Source organism: Leucoraja erinacea, unplaced genomic scaffold (assembly GCF_028641065.1).
Source record: "Leucoraja erinacea ecotype New England unplaced genomic scaffold, Leri_hhj_1 Leri_688S, whole genome shotgun sequence".
Taxonomy (NCBI): domain Eukaryota; kingdom Metazoa; phylum Chordata; class Chondrichthyes; order Rajiformes; family Rajidae; genus Leucoraja; species Leucoraja erinaceus.
The window spans coordinates 15,677-29,861 of record NW_026576606.1 but is presented as its reverse complement, the minus strand read 5'-3'; the positions used below and the strand labels follow the sequence as shown (position 1 = coordinate 29,861).

General features: G+C 44.3%; 1 long non-coding RNA gene across 1 annotated transcript; it reads left to right on the top strand.

The window, feature by feature from the left end:
* The first annotated feature begins 2,476 nt into the window (after positions 1-2,476).
* LOC129694486 (uncharacterized) lies at positions 2,477-8,245 on the top strand. The gene is made up of 5 exons (XR_008723007.1): positions 2,477-2,728; positions 3,390-3,523; positions 6,000-6,036; positions 7,123-7,214; positions 8,031-8,245. It is a non-coding gene; the product is annotated as an uncharacterized LOC129694486 (long non-coding RNA).
* The last annotated feature ends 5,940 nt before the right edge of the window (positions 8,246-14,185 follow it).

Sequence of the window (14,185 nt, the reverse complement as noted above, 5' to 3'; positions counted from 1 at the left end):
TTTTAATTGAAGCACTTAGGAAGCACTTTAAAAACTATTGCTATGTGTTGAATGTTGATGTGCGGTGTGTGTTGTGTGATTGTGCAGTGTGTCTGTGAAATGCTTGTGCTGGTTGATTGTGCAGTATGCGTGCTGCTTATGTTTGTTGATTGTGTCCCTTTTTAAAAAGCTACTGTAATGCGCCCTTTTAAATTGCCCCTCGGGGACGAATAAAGTGCTTTGAATTGAATTGAATACTGTACGCTGCAAAATAAAGCTAGTGCGTCCTGGTGATCTTTGGCCATTTCTGTCTCCTGCAGCGTACGGGCAAAAGCTGTTATGCCCGCCGTTAACCCTTTTAGCGCTTTTTGTATTTTAAATCCTGGGTTCGAATACCTGCCCCCACATGCTTCCAGATGCACCGGTTCACACTTGGCATGTGTAGTGAATTGCAATTCCCAGGTGGTAAGTGACGTGCCAATGTGTCTGCGAGGGCCTGTGTCTGCAGTTGATGAGCAGACATGTAATCTATGCTGGCCGCCATCCTGGGCTCAAGGTCTGCCCCTGTTTGTTCCGGCTGAAAAAACTGGGCAACCATGTCCAGTAATTTTTCTTTTTCCCCAAGTTTACTGGGGGTATGAGGTTCTCTGCCGTGTTCAGGGGGGGCCCAGCTTTGGTCCTCCATGCTCTCCTCCGAGGAGCAAGAGGCATAGTGCAGCCCATCACGGGGTACCGCTGTGGGACTTATGGATTGCCCACTGTGGCTTGTCTCCACCTCCCGAAGCCTGCCACTTTGGAGGATATCCTCGAGCAGCCGCTCCAACCGGCCTCGGTGCTCACGGGCACCGGCCGCTCACGGCTGCTCCCATTCCTGCAGCCGGTCAAACCGGCTCCCGTGCTCTCGGGCACTGGTCGCTCCCGGCTGCTCCTTATACTGCAGCCAGTCAAACTGGCTCCCATGCTCTGTGGCACTGGCCGCTCCTGGCTGCTCGTTTCCCAGCAGCTGCTCAAACCGGCCCCGGTACTCACGGGTACTGGCCGCTCGCGGCTGTTCTAAGTCCGACTCATCGGAGTCTAGGATGTGATGCGTCTTTTGCTTCATTTTCCCGCCCGGCCGAGGAGTGGATTTTGCCGGTGCGGGAGTGTTGTCGGGTACAGCTGATTCCTCTACGAGAAGTTCCTGTGCCCTCGACTGCTGCTGTTGCTGCTGGTTGTCCGCTACTCCACGGTTCTGCCCCTGCAGCTTCTTTGCAGCTCTCTTCCTCGTTACTCTGTCCATTTTCCCCTGTAAAACAAGTTGGGAAAACGCAGAGTCGCTTACCTGTCATTTTGACGGCTTTTTCTTCTCCCGCTGATGGGGGACGTCCTCCTCCTGCTGTGACCCGTTGCAATGCGTGTAGCGATATGAAACGCATGTGTCTTAGCGGGGTTCTTCACGTAGTCACTCACGTGACTCCGAAGTAAAATTCATTTTGTGAACACAAACTTGTTAAAAAGGGCTGCAGCCACTTTATAGCTGCATTGAGGGGACTCACTGTGGAGTAGACGTGCGTTCAGTGTTAATCGCAGCTCAGAGAGCCGTGACCCTCTTGCTTCCTTGGTCTGGCAGAGATTGAGTGAGGAACGACACTTCCTGGTTTTATAATCCTTCCCCCTGCCGCCAGCGGGGGCAGCAGAAAGAATGGGAAATTTTGTAAAAACATTAATATCTCTAATTTTTCATCGACGGAAAAAATCCTCTGCACTCGTACAGCGGAGGGGGGCTCTGAGCGAGATTGTCAAAAATGACGGCCGTAGGTGGCGGCGTTCATTCGGAAATCGCAGCATAGACGGCTAAAAGCAGTCAAGATCAGAGATTTAGAAATATTGCTTAAGGCAAAGGGTTCATTTTCCAATAATTGCAATCTTGGAAACTTTCTTTTATAAATGGACACTGGAAGCGGAGTTTTTGAATATTTTTAAGACAAAGGTTGATATGTACTTCATAAGCAAGGAATGGTTTATCATGGGCAGACATTAATGTGAACTCGAGGTCACAATCAAATCAGTGATCGTTTTAGTTAATGATGGTGCAGCTCCATCAGTTGTGTGCCACTCTCTTCCCTTTGTTCATGGGTTTGGCTCTGAGGTAACAGAGATGACCATGATCTCACCCATAGGAAGAGGTAGCTCAAAGGGCTGAATTGTGGACTCCTGCCCTTTTGTGTGGGAGCATTAGTTGGGGAAAGCTTATTGTTAAGATAATAAAGGGCCTGTCCCAACAGCATGCGACGAGCGCGACCAAACGTGGTGGCTTGAGGCGTCCGGCCTCGCGGGGCCGGTCCTTCTTCCAACCGGAGACGTCTGGAATTGTGCACGGCTGGTCCCGATGTCACACTCACCAATCAGCTGGGCAGGAGGCGGGACGTCGCACGACGTCTGCCGTTTACGTCATCACGCAACGGCACGCCGGGCGGTGACGTCATCACGCAACGCCACGCGATAGGCGTACGCTGTCAAGACGCTGCGTATGGTCTCAATGTGGCTACGGGCCGCCAGGCATGTTTGGACAGTCAGTTTTTTGGAGCCCCGCGCGATGGCCGGACTAGCCCCGCACAACTCCATACGGCTCCGGCGATCGAAGTGGGTCCGGCCCCGCGAGGCCGTACGGCTCAAGCGACCACGTTAGGTCGCGCTCACCGCATGCTGGTGGGACAGGCCCTTAAATTGGTGTTATAAATATCTAAGATATAATTTTCACCTTTTCCAGGTGCGTTTGGCTGATAAGGAATGTTACAATAGCAGTGACTATCCTGCAATCTCTATTTTTGATCTTTACTATGAGCAGCTACACTCTGTGTCTGTGTATGAATCCAGGAATTATTGCCAGAGGTAAATGTTAGTAAGTGATCCATTACAAAGTCTGGAGTGAACCATTGGTCTTGTATTAAAATCATAAAGAGAGAACGTTACACACAGTAGTGCTCATCACATCAGCTCAAGTACTAACTGCCGTGGCATAACGACAGGCTGACAAAAGTACAGTACTCATGATGCCCAAAACCTGGACTGGATTATATGGTGGAATGTGTGACATGCATATTATGTGTAGTGGAGATGATATAGGCATAGATTAATATGGTTAACCCGCATCCTTCCTCTTAAAGAACTAATGCATAATTAAAAAAACACTTGGCGGAATATATTGTAAAACAGCAATATCGGGTGAGTGATAAATCAGCATTCCCCAATTGAGCTTAACCTGAGAATAAACTTTTCCATAACTGCTTTGAAGCATACAGAATGGTGATCATGTTTTAAAAATGCCAGCAAACGACATTTCCACCACCTACCCAGTATAGGTAGTTTGTGAAAAGTCACCACAAGTTAATGGACCTCCATCTTCACAGTTCAATTCCCTTTTGTTTCAGATCCTGGCGACGTCAGTGGGATTCTGGATGCCCCAGAGGTGATCATCATATTTACCAGCAAGCGGTGCCATATCTGTAAGGTCTACCATCTCCTAAGATGTCGACACTGCTACAGCTGTGATGTGTGTGTAGAGGTAAAATTTAGAACAAATTTGATTAATTGCTCTTTGAGGAATTCTCCTAGATTGATTGTTCGGAGTTATGAAAGGTCACTGCAGTTCACTGAGTGCCTGCTAGGAGAGCAGTGGGTAAAGTATATACAGTGTCCATGGGCAATATTTTGGGCATCTGTTTTTCTGTAACAAGGCTGCCACCAAGAGTTATAGACAAATGTCCTCGGGCAATACTTGGCCTGAAAAAGCGACTGAAGATGATTGTTTCTCTCAGTTCAGAACAGGGCCTTGTTAAGTAAATTTTTCCACTTGCCCATTATGGGATCCCTGACCATGTCAGCCAGTTTGAGGGTAGCTATAGATGATCAATACATGCTAGCCAAGACAACGATGCTGAGTTGTTGTGAATTAATTAGTTGGAGATAGCACAGTCCAGAATCACACAGTTGTGTTCTGTTCGTCAGAGTCATACAGCAGGAAACACAGGCCTTTTGATCCAATTTGCCAACCAAGGTGCCCCATCTACCCTAATCACAACTGCCCACATGTGACCCATGTCCCTCTAAACCTTTTCTATCCATGTACCTGTCCAAATGTGGTTGTAGTATTTGCCTCAACTACCGCCTTTGTCACCTGTTCCATATACCCACCACTCTATGTGTAAATAAAAAGCCCCTCACATTCCTATTAAATCTTTCCCAAAATTTCCCAAATTCATTCGAATTACGTTTAGGTCATGAGCAGGGCGATTTTTTGTGTGATGCATTGTGCTGGTTGATTTGTTGGATGATCAAAGTGTAACTGATCTGACTATAATAATGGGAAAAAGGCAGAGAATTAAAATATTTTTAAAGATAGAATATATTTAATACAACTATCAGAAGACTAGTGAAATGGTTTATATAATGTTCAAAAAATTGATGAGTGCTGAAATTGTCAATTCTGTGTTGTCAACAGGATCTAGACCATCACTGTTTCTTCCTGAAAAAGTGCATTTGAAAAAGAAACCATCGTTTTTTTTACATTTTACTCTTTTCCCTAACCGTCTATTTCCTTCTCATGTTTTCCTTCTGCACAATCTTCCTAGTGAAGAATCCCAATTCAACATTTCTACCCAAGATCACCACCTATCCTTTTACTGGCATTTGAAAGAAAGTTATGTTGTCTGTAGTTATTAGCACAGTATATCCCACATTGCAAATTGCTTAATAAATTAGACTCCAGCATTACAGATAATTAAGCAGTGCAGAAGTAGCCTATTGAGCCTAACAGATTAGTGATGGATCCTGCATCATTTCACCCCATAAACACCCAGGTTAAATACAGCCCTCACGTTAGGTTACAATGCTGGCACCACACAGGACAACCGCGCCAACAGCCTCTCGTCTTTTTCTTCTTTTGCTATTTTGGTCTGTGTTGACTGTTTACTTGTGTGTTATTAGTGTACCTTTAGTTTTTGTAGTATGTGGGGTTGGGGAAATACTTTTTTATCTCTTTCCTCGATGGAGCGAGCCTGCGTCGACCAAAGCTCGAGGGCCCGAGTCGACGTGCGAGCGGGCAAATGTCTTCAGTAGACAGGTGTCTTTTAAACAACGGGGGGGGAGGAGGGAGGGGGCGAGGTGATGTCAGTCGCAGTGCGAGCAGATGGCAGGCCGATCCATTGTCACGTCATCAGCGAAAAAAAACAAGCTTTTTTAATTCTAAGTTGGATGGGTTTTGTGAACATTTGAATTAATAACTCAAGAAATAAAGCACAACATTTTCAGGTAAGCCGATTTTTGACTCCAGGGGGTAAATCTCTACCAGAATATGTGAAAAATATTCCCGTCACTCGTCGTTTTTTCAAGTAGATGTGATCACACCCAAACAGATCAATACACAGGCACACATGCACACACCCCTCCCACACACACCTCCCACACACACCCACATCCAAGATCAGAGTTTTATAGATATAAGGATATGGATATGATGTATCCTGTTGCTTTTTTTGTATGACTGTTGGCAAATAAAATTCCTTATCTGTTTACACAATTGGCTAATAAATTAATTACAATTACAATTAAAATTAAGTAGACCTCTTGGAATTCCATGGTGCATTTTTCCAAAACACAAATCTTAATTATCTCGAGTGCAACAAGTTTAATTTCTGGAATGTTGCAGTTGCTCTAAGCCCCAATGCATATGTTTCTAGAGCTTTAGATGGTAAATCGATCAGTGAAGCAACCAGATTGTGTTCAGTTGTGCAAGGCAGTGAAGGAAGTGTAATAATATTCCTGAATATAATGTTGGACATATTCAGGAATAGGGAACAAGTTTCTCCACATGACAGTGATGACCCACTTCTTGGCTGAAGATTCATTAAACAATTTACTTGTCTCTTTTGATGTTGATTGCAAGAAATGATATTTTCCTTAATAATGTTTTGCAGTTTTATTTTTGCAACAATTTCACTTCTTGCTTCTGTGCCGTTATTTTTCTTTTTTGCTTTTCACAGTTACCTCATTGCAGCTGGAATGAACATATATGAGCAGGTAAAAGTAAAGATAACAGTTGTAATTTAATTTTCACTTTATTTAAACACAGAAACAGGGATTTAAACTAATTAGTCTGTGTTTAGGGTTCACAAGAGCCTCTCCCCACCCTTATTTATTCATCCCATGACACATATTTCTCTGGCTTCCCTTTAAACCATTCGTGTAATTTGCCTTAATTATTGTTCAAAATACTAACTGCTGTTATGGCAAAGGAGTTTTCTGAATCACCTTTTGGATTTAGTGGTGTGGGGATTCCTTGTCTTGCTACCTGCCATAAAGCACAGATTAGTCATTTTAAATCAGTTGAGTTGTTGAAGTCATTAAACACTTCACTCAAACCCTAGTATATGCTCATTGACCTTTAATCAATGAATTTGAAATGTAGGACTAATTGATCAAATTATTTTCTCGTGGTTGTTGTGAGATTGCCCTCTGGAAGAACTGGTCACAAGATGCTCCCAGTACAAAGAAACAAATTAAATCTGGTCCTGATGTGACATGGTAAAGCCCGTGGCCTCTGACTTACTGAGTGTCCTGTTCATTTGAAGGGTATGTTATGATGTTCAATTTGGTTCTGGGCTGTTTCAATGCAGTTGTGATGAATTACCATGTGAGCCTGGGGGTTGGGCTGTGGGTGCAGGGTGGGGAAGAATCGTCCACAGGGAGTGGAGTCAAGTCACTTGGTGTAAAATCAAAATACTGCAGTGCTGGAACTCTGAAATAACAACTGGAAACACCCACTGAATATATTTATTTTATACTTTGCTGATATTACCTGATTTTCACCCAGAGAGTTGTACATCTGTGGTTTTCAATCAGAGAGTTGTGAATCTGTGGAATTCTCTGCTTCAGAAGGCAGTGAAGGCCAATTCTCTGGATGCTTTCAAGAGAGAGTTAGATAGAGCTGTTAAAGAAAGTGGAGTCAATGGGTATGGGGAGAAGACAGGAACGGGGTACTGATTGTGTGGTAGATCAGCCATGATCACAGTGGATGGTGGTGTTGGCTTGTAGGGGCAAATGGCCTACTCCTGCATCAATTCTCTATTGTCCTTTGACTGATCAATATGATTTTCTTGCTGACAGATTATGAGGACATATAAACATGAAAGGAATCAATTTGATAAGGGATGTTGGAGAAACTTTACTGTCCTGTTGTTCGGTCACCAGCTATCGAGGTAAGATCGCCTTGTAAAATAAGAACTTGTGACAACGTAATGTATTGGCCAGTCTGTATTATTTAAATACAGAAATGTTATTCAATCAATGAGTGAATTCCCGGTTTTACCCTGTGAGAAATATTCGCCTTCCACCCATCCTGCAGCTAAATTAGCTTTTCCTTCCAGTTCCAATGAAGGGTCTTTGACCTAAAATCTTAACTCAATCTCTCTTCCTACAGTTGTAGCCTGATCGGCTGAGTATTTCCAGCATTTTCTGCTGTTATTGTGGCATTTAAATGAACCTCCTTGAGGGAGGATTTCTGCTGTCTGGCATCAGGCCATAACAATTTCACATCCTGAAGTGTCCCAGCAATGGACACTGCTGTGTGAGGATCTTTACCAGAAGAACTGCGATGGTTCAAGATGGTAGTCCACCATCGCTTTCTCAAGGGCAATTGAAAATAGGCAAGAAATGCAGATCCTATTCGGGACACTCGCACTTGAAAAATATATTGATTTTCTTTAGCCAGAGGGTGGTGAATCTGTGGAATTCATTGCTACAGATCTCTGAGGAAGCCAAGACATTAAGCATTTTTAAAGAGGAGATTTATAGGTTTTTGATTAGTAAGGGTGTCAAAGGTTGGGGGAGAAGGCAGAATGGGGTTGAGAAAGAAAAACAGATCAGTTATGATTGAATGGTGGAGTTAACTTGATGGGCCGAATGGTCTATTACTGCTCCTATGTGTTATGGTCTTATAGACTTATTATGGTTCTAGCTGTATTGTAAGTCTGAACATCAGCATTACTAATTTAGTTCACTTTGTTTTATTTTAGCTGCAAAAAAAGAATGAAGTCACCGTGCTCCCAAGTTCTCTGGTGGAATGTCCGTCCGTCAGTTCAAAGTGTGCGGACACCACATCTGCCACTTTTACAGCCATCCTATCTTGTTCCAATGCTGTTGTTCCACTACCTGTTGCTTGTGTTCCTACTTTACCCAACCGCCCCCAAAGTGCCCCCTTGCCCACTTTCTCTTACCTTAATGAAAACTCTGGTGCTCCATTTCAAACTCTTTCCTCTCAACTGGCCTATTTACCTGTTACCACATTAGCTACCCATTCCCCTGTCAATACCCATGCCAGCTCCCTCTCCTTATAAATGTCCTGCCTGAACCTTAACTGCCACTGCTCGGATCAACACAACTGGAACGAATATGACAAACGATTTTCCTTGTTACCTTCCCACTTCCCACTTGTTGCCTTCCCACCTCACTTCCCTTCACAACCCCTACTAGCAGCAGACCTTTGGAAAGCATCAGATCGTGTCACGTGGATGATTCTTGTGTCGTGATCAAACAGTGAGTACCTCCCAACAATAATAATATGTTAATTAATTAATGAAAATGAAGTTCAACGGAAAATTAAAACCAAAGAAAAAAATATTTTAACTTCTGACCATTTTCTTCAAGAATTGTCAGCTATTGTTTACAGGGATTGTCTTTTGCAGGCTTCAACACAATTGAGGAAGGTTTCAATGTGACATTTGGGCAAAATGATTCTCCCTCAACGTGGATCAAGAAGTTAGCAATTCACAAACGTCTGTGAGGACAGGAAGAGGCATAGAGGTAACATTCCACAAGTGTGACTTATTGGTGAGTTGCAGTTTCTAGTTAACCATATAACCATATAACAATTACAGCACGGAAACAGGCCATCTCGGCCATACAAGTCCGTGCTGACCAACTTTTTTCCCTTAGTCCCACCTGCCTGCACTCATACCATAACCCTCCATTCCCTTCTCATCCATATGCCTATCCAATTTATTTTTAAATGATACCAATGACCCTGCCTCCACCACTTCCACTGGAAGTTCATTCCACTGTCACCACTCTCTGAGTAAAGAAGTTCCCCCTCATGTTACCCCTAAACTTCTGTCCCTTAATTCTGAAGTCATGTCCTCTTGTTTGAATCTTCCCTATTCTCAAAGGGAAAAGCTGATCCACATCAATTCTGTCTATCCCTCTCATCATTTTAAAGACCTCTATCAAGTCCCCCCTTAACCTTCTGCGCTCCAGAGAATAAAGACCTAACTTATTCAACCTTTCTCTGTAACTTAGTTGTTGAACAAGAATTAGCTATAAAAATCTCAAAAGAGACCTGGGATAATCATTTACTACAGGTGCATAAATGTTCGATCAACGTACGACATACGCTCGTTCAATTTAAAACATTACATAGATTATACTATTCAAAAACTAAATTAAATAAAATCTTCCCTAATGTTTCACCAATCTGTGATAAATGCCTGTGTCAAAAGCTAACATACCGCACTCTTTTGTTTTTTTGTATAAAAATCAAAATATGCATGGTATTATTCCCATTTGATATTTTTTCAACTGTTGATCAAAATAAAACTGGTACCAAAACCAGAATGGATTATCTTCAGAATATCGGAAGGTAACCCTGAATTAAATGTGTTCCAGAAGAATTTATTTAATTACGGGCTAATAATGGGAAAAAAGCTTATACTTAAATTCTGGAAAAATGCGCCGACACCAACAATAAAAATGTGGATATCAAATATGTTTGAAACATTACGTCTGGAAGAGATGAGATTCCTCCTAGCCAATTTAAAGCAGACCAATTCCAAAATTCGTGGTCTATGTTTCTGGACCTATTACAAGTATGAGGTGCAATAGTCAGGACCTGGTAACGGGAGGTAAAACAACAAAAACAGACTTGGTTGGTAGTCCCCTTTCTGCGGAGTTTAATGTTATAATAGAGCGATTGTTTCTATTTTCTCTTTCTTTCTTTTCTAGGGTCTATTTTCTCACTTTACTTCCTTCTCTAACTTCTTTCCTAAGGGGCTTTCTTTTCCCAACACTCTTGCACTTCACGACTCTCTTGCACTTTCTTTACTTTCCTTACTCTACCTTTTTCTTAAAGCTCAAAAAAATGAAGCGGTACAAAAAATGTATTAAGATATATGTGTTATGCAGGATTGTAATTTACCGTACTTCTAATAAAAATAAAATAGAAAAAAAAAAAAAAAAAAAAAAAAAAACTTAGTTGTTGAAACCCAGGCAACGTTCTAGTAAATCTCCTCTGTACTCTCTCTATTTTGTTGACATCCTTCCTATAATTGGGCAACCAAAATTGTACACCATACTCCAGATTTGGTCTCACCAATGCCTTGTATAATTTTAACATTACATCCCAGCTTCTATACTCAATGCTCTGATTTATAAAGGCTAGCATACCAAAAGCTTTCTTTACCACCCTATCTATATGAGATTCCACCTTCAAGGAACTATGCACGGTTATTCCCAGATCCCTCTGTTCAACTGTATGCTTCAATTCCCTACCATTTACCATGTACGTCCTATTTTGATTTGTCCTGCCAAGGTGTAGCACCTCACATTTATCAGCATTAAACTCCATCTGCCATCTTTCAGCCCATTCTCCCAAATGGCCTAAATCACTCTGTAGACTTTGGAAATCTTCTTCATTATCCACAACACCCCCATCTTGGTATCATCTCCATACTTACTAATCCAATTTACCACACCTTCATCCAGATCATTGATGTACATGACAAACAACAAAGGACCCAACACAGATCCCTGAGGCACCCCACTAGTCACCTGCCTCCAATCCGACAAACAGCCATCCACCATTTCCCTCTGGCTTCTCCCATTCAGCCACTGTTGAATCCATCTTGCTACTCCTGCATTTATACCCAACAGTTGAACCTTCTTAACCAACCTTCCATGAGGAACCTTGTTAAAGGCCTTACTGAAGTCCATATAGACAACATCCACTGCTTTACCCTCGTCAATTTCCCTAGTAACCTCTTCAAAAAATTCAACAAGATTAGTCAAACATGACCTTCCAGGCTTATTATTGGTTCCATGCATGGACCATCTACATCCTTCCCCTTAGAAATCAAAACAGGATTAGAGCCGTGGCAATGTAACAGCACAGAGCATGCGAGTTTAAGCAAAGTCACCATAGGAACAAGCGGCTTGACAATATGACCCGAACGCGTGCGTACAATACCTTCCCCCCCCCCCCCCACATCGGAAAGAAGAGTGGGCGTAGCGGAGGCAGGCGAGAAAGTTAAAGCAGGATCAAGCGCAGTCGAAGCTGGAAAAGCAGCGGGGGGGGAGGCGAACGCAGAGGAGGTGAAGGGACCCGGACAAACCCAGGCGGCTGAGGAGGAGGAGACCACAGCAGCGGAGGGGTAAGCGGCATGCGGGGAACAGCAGCGAGATCGGCAGTGGCAGGCTGGAACGGCAGCGGAGGAGCATAAGGACCCGCCGGTGCAGGCTTCAGCTCGTTAACGGCCAGTAGGTGTTGACGGCTCCGGCGATAGACAGTCCCTTCATAGTCCACCAGGTAAGATCTTGGAGAGTCAGCCATACCAACCACGGTCGCGAGGCGGGAATAACCGGTGGTAGAGTGTATCCAAACGACTTGGCCTGTGGCAGTAGAGGGGACAGGGGGCGGCAGGACTTGTCGTGGGAACGCCATTGGCTATCATGCTTCTGGTCAATCCGCTGTTGGACAGTGGCAGGCTCGAGCACTTTGGGTAACAGGGCCTGTTGGGCGATTGGCATGGGCGGTCGTGTCATCCGCGACATCAGACGCTGAGCAATATGTATCGGTTTGTTGAGGATAGTCACCAATGGCTGGTGGTCCGTTTCGACTGTGAATTTGCTGCCGAAGAGGAAGTCTTTGAACTTGGAGCAGACGAACACCACCGCCAGAAGCTCCTTCTTGACCTGAGCGTACCGTTGCTCCGTGTCGGACATGGTCCGAGAGGCATACGAGACCGGTAGCAGTGATCCGTCGTCGTAGAGCTGCAGGCAGGCAGCACCAAGTCCAAAACGGGAGGCATCACAGGTAACAACAAGAATCTTCAAGATGGCGCCGGTGAGACCGCAGCCTGTCGCGTGCAGCTGTGCGTAGTGTGTATGTTTATTTAGTATTTTACTAGACTACGTATAAGTGTTATAGCTACAACTATTGCGTGTTGTTGAGTTCTTAACCAAGACTTAACCATACTATCTGAGGGGACGGGAGTGGAAATATGTGCCTGATATCGGCCAGACGGACGGAGCGAACTGCCGTGGTATACACCCGTCAGGGACTGCTAAGCCTGATACATGGCTCAATATTCGGGATTCGACATGACATACCGAAGGAACTCTTATAGAGGAGACATCGGGGAACGCGTGCAGGGGTGAAGAGAAACAAGAGGAGGTTGGCGAGAACATGGAGAGAGACTTTTAAACCAGCCCTTCCATCTATCACCATGGGAAATGTTCGCTGCCTAACGAACAAATTAGACGAATTAGAAACACTGGTCAGGTACCAGAAATTGTACCGGGAGAGCAGCATCATTAGCCTGACAGAGACGTGGTTGACGGAAAACACGTCCGATTCTCTGATCAGTTTCACCGGCTTCAGGACGATACGAGCAGACAGGGACACCGGAGCGAGCGGTAAGCAGAAAGGTGGGGGGCTTTTACTGCTCGTCAACAACAAGTGGTGTAACCCTAATCACGCTACTATCAAAGAACAGATGTGCAACAAGGATATTGAACTTTTAGCGGTTAGTTTAAGACCATGCTACCTACCCAGGGAGTTCACTGTGGTGGTAGCCATTGTTGTTTACATTCCTCCATCTGCCAAGGCGGAAGTCGCGTGTGACGTGCTGCACACCACTATCGCGAGACTTCAGTCCAAGTACCCAGAGGCGTTCATTGTTGTGTCTGGAGATTACAACCATGTCTGTCTCTCTAAGATTTTGCCCACTTTTAAACAGTTTATTGACTGTACAACTAGAGGTGATAAAACGCTGGATCTCTTGTATGCAAATGTGAAAAACGCATACAAATGGACTGCACTGCCCCCTCATGGTCGATCAGACCACGACATGCTACATCTCTCTCCCTCCTACACCCCAGCTGCCAAGAGGCTGCCTGTCACCACCAGAACATCAAGAGACTGGTATCCTGAGGCTGATGAAGCCCTGAGGTGCTGTTTTGAGACAACAGATTGGGATGTGTTCTGTGAAGAGTATGGGGAAGACATTGACGACCTAACAGAATGCATTACCCATTACATCAATTTCTGTTATGATGACATCATGCCATCCAGGGTAATTTGTTGCTACCCCAATAACAAACCATGGATTACCAGCAGCCTGAAGGCCTTACTAAATGAGAAGAAAAAGGCTTTCAGGGAGGGCGACAGGAATAAAATCAAAGAACTTCAAAAGGAACTGAAGGTGAGGATTAAGGAGGGGAAAGAAGCATATAGGCTCAAACTAGAACGACAGCTGCAGCAAGATGGAGTGAAGCAGGTATGGGCTGGAATGTGAAAGATCACGGGCATGAAGCAGAAGGGCGGTACACTGCCTGATGGTGAACAGAGTCTGGCTGGTGATCGCGAGACTTCAGTCCAAGTACCCAGAGGCGTTCATTGTTGTGTCTGGAGATTACAACCATGTCTGTCTCTCTAAGATTTTGCCCACTTTTAAACAGTTTATTGACTGTACAACTAGAGGTGATAAAACGCTGGATCTCTTGTATGCAAATGTGAAAAACGCATACAAATGGACTGCACTGCCCCCTCATGGTCGATCAGACCACGACATGCTACATCTCTCTCCCTCCTACACCCCAGCTGCCAAGAGGCTGCCTGTCACCACCAGAACATCAAGAGACTGGTATCCTGAGGCTGATGAAGCCCTGAGGTGCTGTTTTGAGACAACAGATTGGGATGTGTTCTGTGAAGAGTATGGGGAAGACATTGACGACCTAACAGAATGCATTACCCATTACATCAATTTCTGTTATGATGACATCATGCCATCCAGGGTAATTTGTTGCTACCCCAATAACAAACCATGGATTACCAGCAGCCTGAAGGCCTTACTAAATGAGAAGAAAAAGGCTTTCAGGGAGGGCGACAGGAATAAAATCA